This window comes from Myripristis murdjan, chromosome 21 (genome assembly GCF_902150065.1).
Source record: "Myripristis murdjan chromosome 21, fMyrMur1.1, whole genome shotgun sequence".
Lineage (NCBI taxonomy): Eukaryota > Metazoa > Chordata > Actinopteri > Holocentriformes > Holocentridae > Myripristis > Myripristis murdjan.
The window spans coordinates 32079856-32096298 of NC_044000.1; the positions used below are offsets into that span (position 1 = coordinate 32079856).

The 16443-nt window shown below is 43.1% G+C and overlaps 1 long non-coding RNA gene across 1 annotated transcript in view; it reads right to left on the bottom strand.

Annotated features, from left to right (window-relative positions):
* Positions 1-7552: 7552 nt before the first annotated feature.
* The window catches only part of LOC115380079 (uncharacterized), a 76115-nt gene continuing 67224 nt past the window's right edge, over positions 7553-16443 (bottom strand). Inside the window, exon 3 of the long non-coding RNA XR_003930291.1 lies at positions 7553-7688. This is a non-coding gene — a long non-coding RNA (uncharacterized LOC115380079). The remainder of the gene's footprint in view (positions 7689-16443) is intronic.

The window sequence follows — 16443 nt, forward strand, 5'->3', positions numbered from 1 at the left end:
CCACCTTCCTCCCTCCAGTGTTCCTCCTCCTACACACTCCTCTTCCTCCTCCTCCTCCTCCTCCTCCTGCTCTCATCATGCCTCCTCTCTCCCCTCACTCCATTCTCTCTCCTCATCTCCCTCCTACGATCTGAGCACTTCCACACGCCACAGTCTCACTCTGTATGTGTGTGTTGGTGTGTGTGTGTGTGTGTGTGTGCATGCGCGCTTGTGCATGTGTGTGTGAGTCACACAGATGCTGCATTGCAGGGCTCTCCACTCAGGACCGTCTCAGTGGGGGAGGCAGGGAGCAGGACCGAGTTCCTTTAAATGTGCCTATGTGTGTGTGTGTGTGTGTGTGTGTGTGTGTGTGTGTTTGGCTGGACCACAACACTGGGGTCAGCCTTACAAATGCAAATGTCTGTCACTGAGTCACTGAGTCACTGAGTGATGAAGTCGCACCGTTTCTCGGCTGAGCGTTGGCGGCCGCCGCTCTGTCTGTCAGCCCATCCATCACGGACACGAGCCTCGATATGAGCGTCATCAAATATTAATTATTAATTATTCAACTCACACTGTGACGCTTCAAAACAGCTGCTTTTTAAATGCAGCAGGAATCACCGGTGCTTGGACGCGTCGGGGACAAACTGCTGTAACTTCCGGGCCTTGCTGGAGCAGGGCTGTGTTGATGGTCGTAGCCGCCGCTGATTATTTCATTTAAAAATGATTTGGTGTTATTTTGACTGGATAACTGTGACTGTTCATGGAGCCGAGGTCCAAACAGGCGCTTTTTAAATGTAGTCGTGCAAAAAAAAATGAGAGAGAGGCCGTCCTCTAGTGCAAAAACGCCCCCACAGGTCATTTGTAAAAGCATGAGTCACTATGAACACAGAGACGCAAAGTTCGAATCCAGTGAGCTGGTTTCCTTCGTTTCTGCTGCTTATTATTGTCACCATGGCAACAAAGCTCCTCTAAACTTAACCTTGACCTTACCCTAACCTTAACCAAGTGCTTTTGGTGCCTAACCCTAACCAAACTGCGACTTATGTGACTTGTGGCATATCTGTGGCGATGCGTTAAGTGACCTCACAGACTGCCGTCCTCCTGCGGCGACGCGTTCAATGACCTCGCAGACCGCCGTCCTCCGGCGGCGACGCATTCAACGACCTCGCAGACCGCCGTCCTCCTGCGGCGACGCGTTTAACGACCTCGCAGACCGCCGTCCTCCTGCGGCGACGCGTTCAACGGCCTCGCAGACCGCCGTCCTCCTGCGGCGACGCGTTCAACGGCCTCGCAGACCGCCGTCCTCCTGCGGCGACGCGTTCAACGACCTCGCAGACCGCCGTCCTCCTGCGGCGACGCGTTCAACGACCTCGCAGACCGCCATCCTCATGCGGCGACGCGTTCAATGACCTCGCAGACCGCCGTCCTCCTGCGGCGTTGCGTTCAATGACCTCGCAGACCGCCATCCTCATGCGGCGACGCGTTCAATGACCTCGCAGACCGCTGTCCTCCTGCGGCGTTGCGTTTAATGACCTCGCAGACCGCTGACGTATGTATTTTCGTACATAAAGGGAGCATAAATGTGCCTTTAGAGGTTTGGAACAAACGACCGATGTGATCGTACGGGTTGAAGGATTTGTTGAAAAAGCCGTTTTTTAAATGTATTCGCATTTTAGCCACATATTAAATTTCAACCTGGTCTTGTGAAGCCAATATTTTCTGCCGTGTTACAAAGCTCTCGTTTCACCTGAGGCTGCACACGAGGCTGCTCCTGAATAATTGAGCCAAAGTAGGTCGAGGTGTCCGGTGGTCGTGTAATTTAAGCCACAGCGGACGGACAAACGGCCTCGGCGAACACGAGCGTCTCCTGCACTTCACACCTCGCAGCTCTGCAGAGAGACCGTCGACTGCACCGACACATCACTTTGCCAATTTAAAAAAAAAAAAAAAAAAAAGAAATCTGCTACCAGTCCGTCTGCACAGCTTCAGTGGTGTCAGTCTGCAAAAAATAAAAAATAAAAAAAAACCTGACTCACTGTGCCTCAAGGAGCTGCTAACCCACCTGAAAGAGCTCCATTTGCTTTCAGTGCAGAGTTTTTTTTTTTTTTTTTTTTTTTTTTTTTTTTACCATCCCATGATGCTCTGGCTGCTGCTTCAGAGGCTTTTCCACCCTGACAGGAATAAAACTCTGCGACACACACGCAATACCTGAGGTTTGTCAGGAATTATTGCAAAAACAGATGTGGACTATAAGCACAAACCGCTTTTGTTAACAGTATTGCACACACTGGAATAATCTCACTTCTCAGACATTCAATCTCATCTTCACTGTCAAAAATCTTGTTTTTTTTTTGTTTTTTTTTCAAATAATCCCACTTGTTTCCACTTCTAATCGACTTGTTTCCAAAAACCTTCTTGAATCAAGTGTCATTTCCTTGATCCCGGTGGCTGATCTGCCTGTTTCTGCCTTGTTTCAACACATTTATCCGTGTTCCCAGAAAGATTCCTCAAACAGGTGAAAGCACATCGGAAACAAGTGGGATTATCGCATCCCACTGGCAGATTTTTTTTTAAGACTGAATGTCTTGGATTTTTTTTTTTTTTTTCCGATGTACAACACTGCTAACAAAAGCAGGCAAAGGATGACGGTTTGTGCTTACATTCGACATCTTTCTGCAAAACATTGTCCTCCAGAGTTTTCCTCCTGTCACGGATTCAACAGTGAATAAGAGACTAAATCACTTGTTAAGATGGTGATTTTTTCTGCAGTGCCTTGGCCTTGGAAAAACACACATGTCACCATAAAACCTGTGAGCCTTGGGACTGGCAGACAGTACAGAGTCTGGCACAGAAAAGAGCATTAGGCTGCTGCTTCACTGTACGTTTTGCTGCGGGCCAACACAAAGTGAATGACTGACCTGCTTTGAAACGGCAGCCTCTCTCTGTGTGTTTCGTGCACTCCTGAGGGGACGGCGGGTTATATTTCTCCATGTGAGCAATGCGGGGAATACACGCTGACGTTAATGTAAATCTAAGATCGCTTTGCACGGAGCTGTAACACGCTCCTGTTAGCACCAGGTGATAAAAAAGCAGGAAAAGGTGGAGAGAAAACTGCAAGAGGAGTGATAAACACGGAGCTGCAAGCACAGAAATCAATAGGAGTCATGAATACTGCATGAAAGCAAGCATGTACGCACACACACACACACACACACACACACAGCACGCCTAGTCAACCTAACCAGCATTGATTGGAGCCTTTAGATCATGGCTTACTCATTATTCATTTATCATCATTAATTCATTTTCATCACTCCTATTCATTATTACTGTCACTGCTCTTTATGTCTGTGATTTAGTGCTGTTCACCGAGGCGAGTAGTGCATTACAGTTTTTCACTGCGAAAAAAATCTCCAGCCAGTACTAAATCATGCGGTATGTGTCAAATTCAACACTTACAAATCTTGTTTTTCTTGAAATAAATTAAAAATCTGCCAGGGAGATGAGATTATCCCGAGAATGCCATAATTATGTCGAATACGAGAGGTCACTAAGAGCAAGACAGTGGCTCTTGATTCAAGAAAATTCTGGAAACAAGACGATTAGCGTTGGAAACATGTGGGATTATCCCGTCCCGCTGGCAGATTTCCCATTTATTCTGAGAAAAACAAGATTTTAACGCTGAAAATGGGAGAAAATGACTTGTTAACATGGAGTTTTTGCAAATCAGTTACTTGAGCAAAAGCTGCGTGGTTTTCATCTTCTCTGAAAGTCCTGTTGATCAAACAGCGGCGGAAAAAAAAAAAGCAAACAGGCCCTTCATCATCATCATCATCATCTAATCAGCTAATCCAGAGAAACCACACCGCGCTCCCAAGTCCCTTTAACACTGCAGCCGCCCTCAGCTGCTCTGATCTGATCTGAGAACAACACGACACCACACACTGTGTCTGTGTGTGTGTGTGTGTGTGTGTCTGTGTGTGTGTGTGTGTGTAAAAAAAACACAACAACTGCACTCTTGGAGCGGCAACAGCAGCCGTGCTCAGCGGACAACCTCTGCCACCTCTGCAAAGATCTTACACACACACACACACACACACACACACACACACACACACACACACACACACTGCAGTGAACAGGGAGTTGGTGTTGCAAAGTGTTAATGAGCTGTCGGTTTGCATGGCCTTGACTACAAAAACACACATTATGTGGGCGAAATAATGACATCGGCATATCATTCACATGTTCATGACCGCAGCAGGCGCACAGACTTTATGTTTTTTGAGGAATTAAAGGAATACTTCACTCAAAAACTAGGTCCAAGTCTTTACCCTCCGTTTCCACGCTGAAAAACAAAGTTAAAGCTCCAGTGACGCGTCCCATTAACAAGAGGAATGGAGCATCGATGTAGCCAATCAGAGAGCAGGACTCCCAGCCAACGAGCGAATCAGACGCTTGTCTTCAGTTTGGTGAAGCAGCAGCACGGTAAGAGGCTTTTTTCAGGTTTTTTTTTTTTTTTTTTTTTTGGTTAAAGTGCATTAGTTTGAGACATTCACAGCTCAGGCTGAGTAAATATACAGTAAATATATAGTTTTTAGGGTAAAGTATTCCTTTAAGAAAAAGATGTTTAACTTTTATTATTAGTGGGATTCTGTTTTTCTCTTAATTTTGACTAAGACTACAGCCCTGTTAGCATGGGGCTGATATTAAAGGACCTGTAGTGATGTGGAAAAATGGTGGAGGCCTTAATCCCATGCAAATTAGACATGTCTGCAGTTTGCAAAGTAAATATTCCAGTGCAAATTACCTACCAGGTCAATTATTAGTCATTGGTCCTGTGCAGCTCAGCATCTCAGTAATTTGCTGTTTCTTTTCTTTTCTTTTCTTTTCTTTTTTTTAAGCAAAGTTATTTGCTTAAAGGTGTCATCGAGGTCATATTTTGGCTTCTCCGCTCCTTTTTTGCCTCTTTCCCAGTTGCACTGCAAAAAGTCAAAATCTTACCAAGATTATTTGTCTTATTTCAAGTAAAAATTTCTTATTTCTAGTCAAAATATCTCATTACACTTAAAATAAGAAACAAATTTTGCGAATGGAACAAGCAAATTGTTACTTGTTCACTTGTGTCACTAGTAAAAATTTGCTTGTTCCATTGGCAAAATTAGTTTCTTGTTTCAAGGAAATTTTCACTTGAAACAAGTGGAAATTGTCTAAAAACAAGTTATTTCTGAGCTGATCATGTCTTATTTTAAGTGTAATTTTATATATTTTGACTAGAAATAAGACATTTTTACTTGAAATAAGACAAATAATCTTGGTAAGATTTTGACTTTTTGCAGTGTGGAGGCAATAATCGATAGCTTTACCATCATTTTGCGTATAAATTCAAGAAGCTCATCTCGCTGCACAACATGGAGAACCATTCCCCAGAAAGAAGAGAGAAATTTTGAAAGACGATGAAACGGAGGACAGGCATGGCAGCGCGCAGTCGGCAGCATTTTTCCATCTTTCAACAGACTCGATGCAAACGCCTTTAGTCAGCTAATGGAGATAATGTCTTTGTTGATCCGGTGTGAAAGCGCCACGTGAAATACGGTCGTGGGGAGTCATTTCTAAATCCTATGAGGTTCCCAGGTGAGATCAGTCCCGTGCGATCAGGGCTTACGATGCCCTGTTGTGTCACAGGCGATGCAACAGAGAGCTTTAAATGAAAGTATGATGTTGTTTTCACACACACACACACACACACACACACACACACACACACACACACACCACCTGTACCTGCGTCTCTGAGCGAGAGCAGAAAACAGAGAGAGTGTGCGCCCGGGAGCGTGACTGCCTCCTGGATTAGCCGGGCCCGGGCGCCGCTCGCCATGTTGTCTCTCACCAGAGCAGCTCTTGTCCTCCCACTCGCTGCCCGCTGCCCACTCAGCGCTCGCAGCAGCCTGCACTCACAGCTCTGCCGCCCACACCGCCATTTCATCTACACAGGCAACAGGCACTCTCTCTCTCTCTCTCTCCGTCTCATTTTCTCAACATGTCCTCTCTCTTTTCCCTCCGACAGACGTCCACCACATCTCACATGTTCAGGTTTAGGATCCGTGGATGTGACTCGAGCCGGATTGGCCCAGTATGGGTTTTGGAAAGCTGATGAATTTTACTGGCCTCTGGTGCAGTCAGGTTTCAAAATCAAATCTATTTTCCTCTCCAAAACATGACCACAATCCAGTTTTGTACCACAAAATATTGACAGTAAATGTATCCAACAAGGCAGACAGCTAATAATCCCACATAATCCCAATTTGGTTCCGGTGCAGTTTCAGGATTTTAGACTGAGGCAGATCAGCCACTCAGATCAAGAAAAAGACACTTGATCATAAATATCCTAGAAACAAGTCGATCAGCGTTGGAGATGAGTGGGATTATCTCATCCGACTGGCAGATTATTTACCTTTTTTTGATGAAAAAGGTAAAGATTTCAAAGCGATAGTTTGGTTCGACTCCATACGAGAGTATTAGACCCTCCAAGTTTGATGTTCCTCCAAGATAACAAATTCTTTTCAGCCCCTTCCTTCCAAAATGGCAGAACTACTCTTTTTTTTTTTTTTTTGCTGCGACTCGGTCAGGATTAATCTGTAACACACACACCACATGTGCCTGAATATGAACGAACACAGATGTGTGGTGATACGGAGCCAGTTTTGGGAAAGAAAGTAGGTCCACCGGTGTGGAAGGTGACAAGGCTGGAGAGAAAACTGATATTTAATCCCAAACAAACGTGCACTGTTGTTGTGCGTCCTTCAAAACACTTTTTCAGCTTCTGGTTGCCGTCGGAAACCGTGTCGTTAGCCGGTCCAGATTCATTTTGGAGACGAACAGCCTTGAAGCGCCTGTTATCATGAGAGGGAAGAAGCTGACGGGTCAAACTTGGAGGAACAAAATATCACTGAATATGAGGGCAAATGATTTATGAAGAGATGTTTTACTTTAACTTTTGGAAAAGCCTCCTGTGGTTTGGTCACTTCGCTGCTGTAAACCAGCATTTCACTTTACCAGAAACCGAATCAGAATCAGAAACGTAACTTAAGAGGGAGATTTTTATGCAGTATCTCTATTGTCCTTCCAAAAAAATTTTCAGAATTCAGTTTTTCCTCCAGATTTTCCTTCTCGTCAGGGCGGGAAAGCCTCAGGAGCGGCATTTAAACCATCGAGGGAGACTAAAACTTTTCTGCTGAAAGTCGTCCACGTGGGTTTGCAGCTCTTTTACTGCAGATTTTACAGACTGACATCGCTGATCGCTCCGTTGTTGCAGCAGGAGATGAAACTGACTCACCTGAACTTTTTAGAAAATAAATAAATCTCAGTCTAACCGTACAGGTCTGAGTTCACTGAGCATCAGCAACAAAAACACTGTGAACATGTGGCACACACACTGAGGGATGTGTTCAAGGCTATTTTTGATATTTGTGCAGGAAAAATGGCCCCGTTTTTATCGTTTGTTTGTGTTTTTTACCCAGATTTGGTTTACAAAATGAGTCCTGGCTGCTTCTTTACCTGGTAAGGTGGCGCGGGACGTCCGGTGACGAGTCAAGCTGTGGAGAAAGCTCTGTCTGTCCTCTCTCTGGTGATGCTGGAGGGTTTGACAGTCAGAGGTTGTCAGAGAAATGTTGAGAACCAAGAGGAGGACGGCCTCCTAGTCACACCTGGAAAACAAGAAACACAAGCAGTCAGGATTTGCTTGCTCTATGGGAACCTCGAAAATAATCTAGCCTAACAAGTCAATCAGTCTCATCTTAAACCTTAAAATCTTGTTTTTTTTTTCAAACAAGGTAAATAATCTGCCAGTGGGATGACATAATCCCACTTGTTTCCAACGCTGATCATCTCGTTTCCAGAATTTTCTTTAATCGTGTCATTTTCTTGATCCTAAAGTGGCTGATCTGCTTTATTCTGTTGTGTTTCAACACATTTATACTTGTTTCCAGAAAAAAAACCTGAAACAAGTGAAACTGCACTGGAAACAAGTGGGATTATCTCATCCCACCGGCAGATTTTTCACCTCGCTTGAAGAAAAAAATGAGAATTTCACTGAAAATGAGACTGAATGGCTTGTTAAGTTGGACGTTTTTGCAGCGGAGCACTGCATTCACTTAAAACACATTTGATAGGCGGCAATCTCCGAAAGAGAGAAAGAAAAAGAAGAAGAAGGAGGAGAAGAGCGGAGGTTGAGAATGACTTGACAGACTTTGTGCCAGCGATCGGTCGCACATGGAGCAGGACGGATGAAGGCAGCGTGAACGCATTGTCATGATGGCTCATGAATATCAGGCCCTGCCAAGCGCACCGCCAATTTGCTCTAGTGATCATTTGATTTCACACACCTACAGTTCGATACAAACATCTGTTGTTTGTGCACTGAACCCAGATGGATGAATGGTGATGTAACGGAGGAGTTTTTAATAATTAATAAAACTGCTGCCTTCGGCGGCGGAGGGAACGCGTCGTAATTACGAGCGGAGCCCAGATGAATGGGCTCAGCGTCGCCGTGAACGTGACTCAGAAAGATTTCTAGCAGGAGCCGCCGGGACGGGGCGTTCAGGGGACAGACAACCGATGGAACGAGTTAATTCACTTCAACTCCAGTCGATGTGTTTGTCATCGCTGTGCGGCCGAGCTTTGTCCAAACCCTCAGGACTTTATTTTAAATTCTAGTGGAGATCCCGAGGTTTCTAGAGATCCCAAACGTGAGCTGCTGGATTTGAGGGAAATGTGTCTAAAATGATGCAGGAGACATGGAGATCTTTTCTATCTGATGTGATTCTGCAGCCAGAAAACAACAGCTTTGGCTTTGAATGTTTCACTCAGTATCACACAACATGGAGGAGACACCAGCTGGGTTTCCGTCCAATGTGTTTCATATATTTGAAGCGCATTTTGAAAATACAGGGTGACCCAAAAAAAAAAAAAAAAACGGGAATTTTTGAAGTGCGTATTGGCAGACATGAGCAAGTGGCAGCACAATTTTTAAAAAATGAAAATTCCATCATTGTTTCTTAAATGGCATGTTTTCAGGTTTCAATGACTATGAATAAAATATTTTTCTTCCATCACTCTTGGTTTTATTAAAAAGTTGTTAAAAAGTTCCCGTTTTTTTGGGTCACCCTGTGTAATGTCATGCCGAGTGTTTCCATCTCCCGTTTAGCGCATTAACTCTTTTTCAAAAAAGGCAAACGCCACCAACGCAAACTTTTTTTCAGTGCTGATTCCATCGACCTTTCCTAACGCAGTACCTCAACACGCACGTAAAATCAGGTTGATGAAAACCCGGCTACACTTGCACCAAAAAAAACTTGTTTTCCATAACTTTGAAGCAACTTCAGGGGGAATTTAAAGGGAAATCAAGAGTCTAAGGGGTTAAAGACGGGCCTGTTTGCTCTTGGATTTGTATCACGAGTCTTAGGAAAATGAACGTGACACTGTCGTACAGGAAAAAAAAAACAGTTTATTTCTCTAACTTGGAAGTCCCTCAAGGGAATATTTAAGGGAAATCAGAGGTTAAGGGGTGATGATCATGCTGAGGTGCAGATCAGTGGAAATTGGGGTTCCAAGCTTGTTTTTAAACCACACACATGCTCTGCTGTTAGTCACTGTTGAGACGTGTTTTGATTGGCTACCTGTTGGTGTTTACTTGCCTTTTCCCTGCTTTGATTGGCTGCTAATGATTGCATCAGGTGTGGCGTCTAAACAGCCCACAAACTACCGCCTTTAACTCTCTGAGTCGAGCCGGCAGAAGGCACGGGGGCTGAAAAACATTATCCAGATCAAGAGAAATATATCTGGAGCAACAATGTTCAGCACATTTTCCCACTTCAGTTCCTAATAAATTAATGAAAACATCAGTTCATCGTGTCTCGCGTGCATTTTCTCATCTTCATTCTGCCTCCGTAGCGCAAAGTAGCTCTGAGCTGCTTGGTTTCTAAAATAAAAAAAATAAAAAAAACTAGCTATAAGGAGACGGTGCAGCTGATCTCTAATCAGTATTCAAAAGTGCATTCTCCCTCGAGCGAGGCTGATGAACGCGGGGAGATCTGAACATTATTTTTAACTTGGAATAATTGGATTGCATAAGAGAAGCAGCCGCGCCCTGTGCCAGTGTGCAGCAATGCAAAACCATGAGTGACGCATTAGCGAGCAGCACTTCCTGCACACGACTTTCAAGCTTCTTCACGTTTTTTTTTTTTTGTTTGTTTTTTTGAGCGACAGAAACTCACAGAGGGCCGCTCCTTCGTCGCCTCTGGGGTCTGTCTTCCTCGGCGCTGCCCAAAAGAGTCTTTTCTCTTTCTTTTATCTGTGATCTTGGCAGAAAATATAATCCTCTTTTCCTCCCACAGTCTGAGGAGGCCGAAAAAAAAAAAAAAAAAAACATTTAAAGGGACATTTCACTAATTGTCAACTTTATCAACCCTGTCAGTGCCTTCTTTCAGAGTTTCACAGAGCAGATTTTCATAAATGTTTCCACATAAATGGATGGAAATTGGGGTAAATTAGCCTCGACCAAAAGCGTATTTTGTACACAAAATCACTTCAAATGGAGTCTGCGGCTTCATGAAAGTCAATTTGGGAGACTGGAAAAATGAAAAAGTTTGAAAGTCCAGGAGATACGAACTCCGTTCACGAATGAAAACCATAAAACCGCTGGCATAAATTTACTAGTGCTGATTTCTGCTGTTTGGACAGTCCATGCCTTTCCACTGAGATATAGCAATACAGTGAAATTCCTCCCTCATCTTCCTCATTTCACTAAACTTCCCGGAAATAAAGTCTAATCTTATTTCAGGTTCCAAGTTAGATTTAAGACTTTTTTTTTTAATGCCACTTGGAATAAAAATTCAACAACATTAACAAAACTGAAGAGAAACAAAGAATAAATGAGAAAAAAAAAACCTGGACATGTCAATCTGCTGCTCTGAGCATCTGAAGGAGGAGGAGGCATTCAGTTTAATATTGAAAAAAAGATGTTAATGATAATTTTGAGGTTTAAATTTCAATGACAGAAAAAAATAAAATCCTACTTCCTACGTCTTTGCATTTTTAAGACTTTTGAAAAACTGATTTAGGCAATACCCAAACATTTTTATTTCCTATGGGTAGCATTTCCTGTTAGCTTAGCATAAAGACTTGAATTCTATGGGAGTCGTTAGCCTGGCTCTGTCAAAGTGAAAAAACAAACCTCACAAATGAGAGTCGTAATGTGTTTTTTTCTTTGTCCATAACTGAATGTAATGCTGCACTGTAAAAATGTCCACTTTAAGAAGCCATTTGACCATTTACTCTCATCTTCAGTGTTAAAATCTTATAGTTCTTCAAATAAGATAAAAATAAATAAATAAATAAATGAATGAAAAATCTGCCACTGAGGTGATAATCCCACCTGTTTCCAATGCAGTTTAATTTGTTCCAGGACTTTTTTTTACCTGGTAACAATTATAAATCTGTTGAAACAAGACTGGAGGCAGATCAGCCAAAATGGGATCAAGAAAATGAAACTTCATTCAAGAAAATTCTGGAAACAAGTGGGAGTATGTCGTCCCACTGGCAGATGAAAAGAAAAAAAAGATTTTTGACACTACATATGAATAAAAGAAGAGAAAGGCCAGTTCAGATTGAATGTTGCTGGTTTTTTTTGCAGTGCACGTGTGTTAATCAGTTTGTGTGAAAAACACTGCGGCCCGTGTCAGAGCATCTCCCTGCCACGTCACAGCTGCCAGTTCAAAACACCACAAAACATGAGCTGATCTGTTGTTTAATCCAGTGCCAAGTCTTCAAATCTTTATTTTCCTTAAAACAAAGTGATCTCCTCCTCGCTGCCTCGGTAATAAAGTGTTTATTAGCTGCTGATGATTGGGGAGGGGGTGCGTGAGTCAGCAGCCCCAAAGGCTTTTCTCCACCATGCAGGGAAAGACGGCTGACATTTTATCTCTGCTGGAAAATTTAAAAAAAAATTTAAAAACAGAGGACGAGGGGAATGTAGATGAGAGAATGGGAACATGGGGGGAAAAAAAAAGATACATGCAGGACCGGGGCTCATTAATACGGGGAGCACGTGCAAAAAGCATCTACGCTGCAGAAAGTCATCAGCCTCTTAGCCAGTCTTTAAGTCTTGCTTTCCTTCAAACAAAGGGGGTAATCCCATTTGCTCAATCTCTAATCTGTCTAAAACCTGTGGTTGTGAATGCATTTTTATTGTGTCACCAGTTGGAAGAGTAAAATGTGATGATGAGGGCTGGAAAACTAACATGTATTTAAAAAAAAAAAAGGAGCCATAACAGCCTTAAAACACACCACAGTGTCATGATTTACACGACCACTAGAGGGAGCCTCACTTTAAAACGTGACTGTAGGTCGTAATCAGCTGCAGTACAAACACCATATGGGATTGTTTTTTTTGGCAGAGGAAAGTCTCTGGTGGAGAAAAGTGAGAGCAAAATGTAAATGTAGATAGATATTATGGCAGCTCATGATAAAGTTTTATAACTAAGTTTGAAACAGGGTTAATTTTGGCAGCTGATTCTGATTTAGTCTTCGTCTGATGAATAAAATGCATAGGAGTCACATTTTAATAATGTAAATTATTGTTCGTTTTCGTCCAGTTTTAGGTGGTTTTATTCTCATTTTAGTCCAATGTGATTTTCACAGTGAAATCAACACAGTGACTTTTCCTCAAACACACGCGGATGGTTTTATTGGGGTGCTGGAGGTCGGTCATGTGACCTCAGGGCGGCTCCTCTGCTGCTGCTGGGCTTTGTGTTTGACGTCCTGCAGCGTCATCAGCGGAGTGTGAACACAGATATGTGAACGCTGTCCGCTGTGTGGCTCCGCCCTCTTTCCACCAGCTCAACCAATGACAGGGCGGCGCACTGAACTTCAACCAATCAGCTGCAACTTCAAGTGCGAGGTAATATTTTGAGAGACGCACAAGAGGCGGGATTTCGTTTCATCTTGTCTCATCAACGAAAACCAAACGTACACTTCATCATCGTTTTTTTTTGTTTTGTTTGTTTATTCACATCATTTATTTTTACTATGGGTAAAAACGCACAAATTATGATATGGCAACACGTTTGTTTATGGGTATATGGATATATGGTTTAAAAAATGTAATTTGGATAAACTGTATGGAAGTCAGCTGATACAGTTACTGAGCAGTGGAGAAGGTGTTGGATTTAAATAAGCAGATGCTTGTTTCTACTCCTTTTTTGACATGTGACGCCATTAGTTTTGCTGTTTCGACTATTCTGTATTGTTTTTGCATTGCGTTTTTTTTTTTTTTCACATGTTCAAAATAAAGCCCTCATTCATTCATTCATTCATTTATTCATTATTATCTGTGATCTATTTTCAGCTCGTCTTGTCTGGTCTCAGGCGTGGAAGAAAAGGGTCGAATATTTTTCGCCATCGTCCTCACTGATGAACTTAACCCTCGTTCAGGAACAAAGATCACGCCTCGAGAACATCCCGTTTCCACACCTTCATCCATCCCTCTCTCCTTTGTCTCAGTTTTCTCATCCCTCCCCTCCGATCCCCGCTTCCACTCTACATCAGCTGATCATCGGCCTCCTCCATCCATCCGTTCTCGACCCTTTTCCTTCCCTCAACCCTTTGACTTGGCCCCTCTTTCTCTTCATCACCAAACCCTCAACCCTCATCCCTTCATCCCTCATTCTTCCCTCTGGACCCTCAACACATCATCTCACTTCTCCATCACACAATAAACTATTTTGAATTTGTACACAGTGAAGTCTTTTTGTTTGTCTTTTCGTCTCGAGCTGCAAACGTTTGGGAACGTCTCATCTGTCCATCCATCGATCTGTCCCAAGACTGACAGAGAGCGTCGGCCGATCCGCGGCGGGAGAGCGAGCAGATTCATTTTTAATGCGGTAGACACGGCAGCACGAGGAACTTCAGTCAGTTTCTCATTTTCTTTTTTTTTTTTTTTTTTGCCTTCATTCAATTCATTTCTAGTCTTGCACTTCACAGAGAAAAGAGCCGAGCGGGCTGAATTGAAATCAAACCAATGCCAACCTGTCGCAGAGAAGCTGCTTAAGAAGAAGCCGGGATGAAAGCGAGAGAGAGAGAAAGAGAGAGAGAGAGAGAGAGAGAGAGAGATGAGGCCTTGGAGCTTAGAAACCGGCAGTGTGTTTGCGAAAGCGGAGGACACTTTTTTTTTTTTTCTTCCTTCATTTCGGGCTGAACAGCAACCGCAGCCGAAGGTCAAGAGTGAGTCATCCATCAGAGATCGGCCTTGGACGGGCCTGTGCGCTGTCAGGGTAAACATGCAGGTTCGTTCCCACACACACACACACACACACACACACACACACACACACACACGCACGAGCACGCGGCTGCAGCTCTGCAACACGCTGCAGTCTGAGAGCAGAAAGTAATCAGCCCGCTGTTAATGGCACCAAAGAGCAGCAGATTTAGACGGTAATCATGTGGGAAAGCTTTTCTTTGTGGCGCTCTGTTGACCCCCTCCTTTTTTTTTTTTTTTTTTTTTTTTTTTGGAGAAGGTTAAAAAAAATCTTTCTGGTTAGCTTTCTTGGAATTACATCTGTATGGTATGAAAAAGTAATAAGGTTTTACCCTATTTTTTATTTTATTTTTTTTTTTTTTTGATAATTATAGCCCACAAAAAAAAAAGAAAAAAAAAAGAAAAAAAGAAAACCCTGTGACAAATCTGTGTGAAGAGACACTGTTCAGGCTCACAATGACATGTACAGCTCTGCCCTACATGAATCTAACCATTTAACTTCAATTATGTATGGTCATGAGTTGCAAATAAAAATGCAAATGAAATGCCTCCAAGTGAAATGACTCATAATTAATAGAAAGCGTAAAAGGAAGAAAAAAAAAGAAAAAAAAAAAAAGGAAAACTGGCCTTTAAGTGGTTAGAGACTGAAGTGTGGCGACGGCAGACAGAAAGCAGAAGCCGGTCTGGTGAGGCTCGGCAGCCGCGGACGCTTTCTGGCAGCCTCGGCACGCCGCGTCGTCCGGGGTGTCATTACGGCCTTTTCCAGAAAAACACTGGGGCGAAATTAGAGCGTGCGCTCAGACCACCGGGGCCGCGGCTTCCACCTCACCGCCGGCAGACCGATCGCTGTTTTAAGGAGATTTTCAGTTTGAATTTGAGTCACTAGTCACTCTGATCCTGTCCACTCTGTCATTAAAGCGCCTTGTGATATGATAATGAGCAGAATCCATAAAGAGGAACTATTTTCTGGTGGCCGAATGATGATCAACAACTTTTTTCAACTAAAAAAAATCAAGTTTGTGTAAAAAAAAAAAAAAAGAAAAGAAAAAAAAAAGCTGATGGATCACCACACTCAGGCACTTTTCCAGTCTGTGGAAGATGTTTTTCATACCAGGCAGAAAATGAAATGACAGTGAAAAGCCTCTGGGAGCGCGGGGCTTGACGTGCCGAGCCGCAGGAGACGGCGAGCAGACGCCGCCGAGAAATACGACAAGAGCAGCGCTGTCCCCCCGCCGCTGCCACGAGAAAATGTGTAGTTTAGTTTCTTTCCACAACCGTTTTCCGAGGTTTGGCCGCTTTAAATGCCTCCCACATCCACAGCACAGATGTGGGAGGCAGAGCTGATGCGCTGGGAATATTTCATCCCAAAGAAAGCCGGCGTTCCGGAGCGCTGGGTGATATCACAGAAACTAGTTTGGAGATAATCTTTTTTTTTTTTTTCCGTTTACCTGGTGAAAAAAGATGAGGTGAGAGTCTCGAACCTTACACGCTCTGCCAGCTGTTAGCCTGATGTGTAACCTCCACAATCCACATGAATGAAATAACTATTTATCGCTGGGAAAAAAAAAAAAACAAAACTTTGTCCTGACACTTAACTGTAGTTACTTGCCTAAAATTAAATTAACTAACCTTTTCATGTCAACAGATAAATGACATGTGAAGTATGTGATACTGTGATTTGTTTTATTCAGTGGTTATTCAGTATGTGACACATCCAATCCAATTCAAATCGTCAAATTCAATCGATATTATTTTCGTAACTCCATCATGTTCATTCGGTTCGTTCTCCTCTGACGTCTTGCTTTCATGTTTCATCACTTCCTGTCAGGCGGCAGTGTAAATTTGTCCGGTTGTTGCCCGCCGCGCGCTGCAAGACTCTGAAAAGTTTTTTAAAAGGACTAAAGTCTGACTGGCTCTCAAGAGTCATCAGTCGCTGAGGACTTCACACAGACTGGAGGTCACTTTGCAAAACTCAACTGAACTGAATTGAACTGAATTGAATTTTTATTTGTCTCCAACAGTTCAACATACCAGTTGACAATTCTTCTTAAAAAAGTCAAACAACCAGAATAGAAATGAACTGCAAAAGTCAACTAATTCAAAACACGTTCATTTACAAAACACCATATTATATGTCCGAGAAG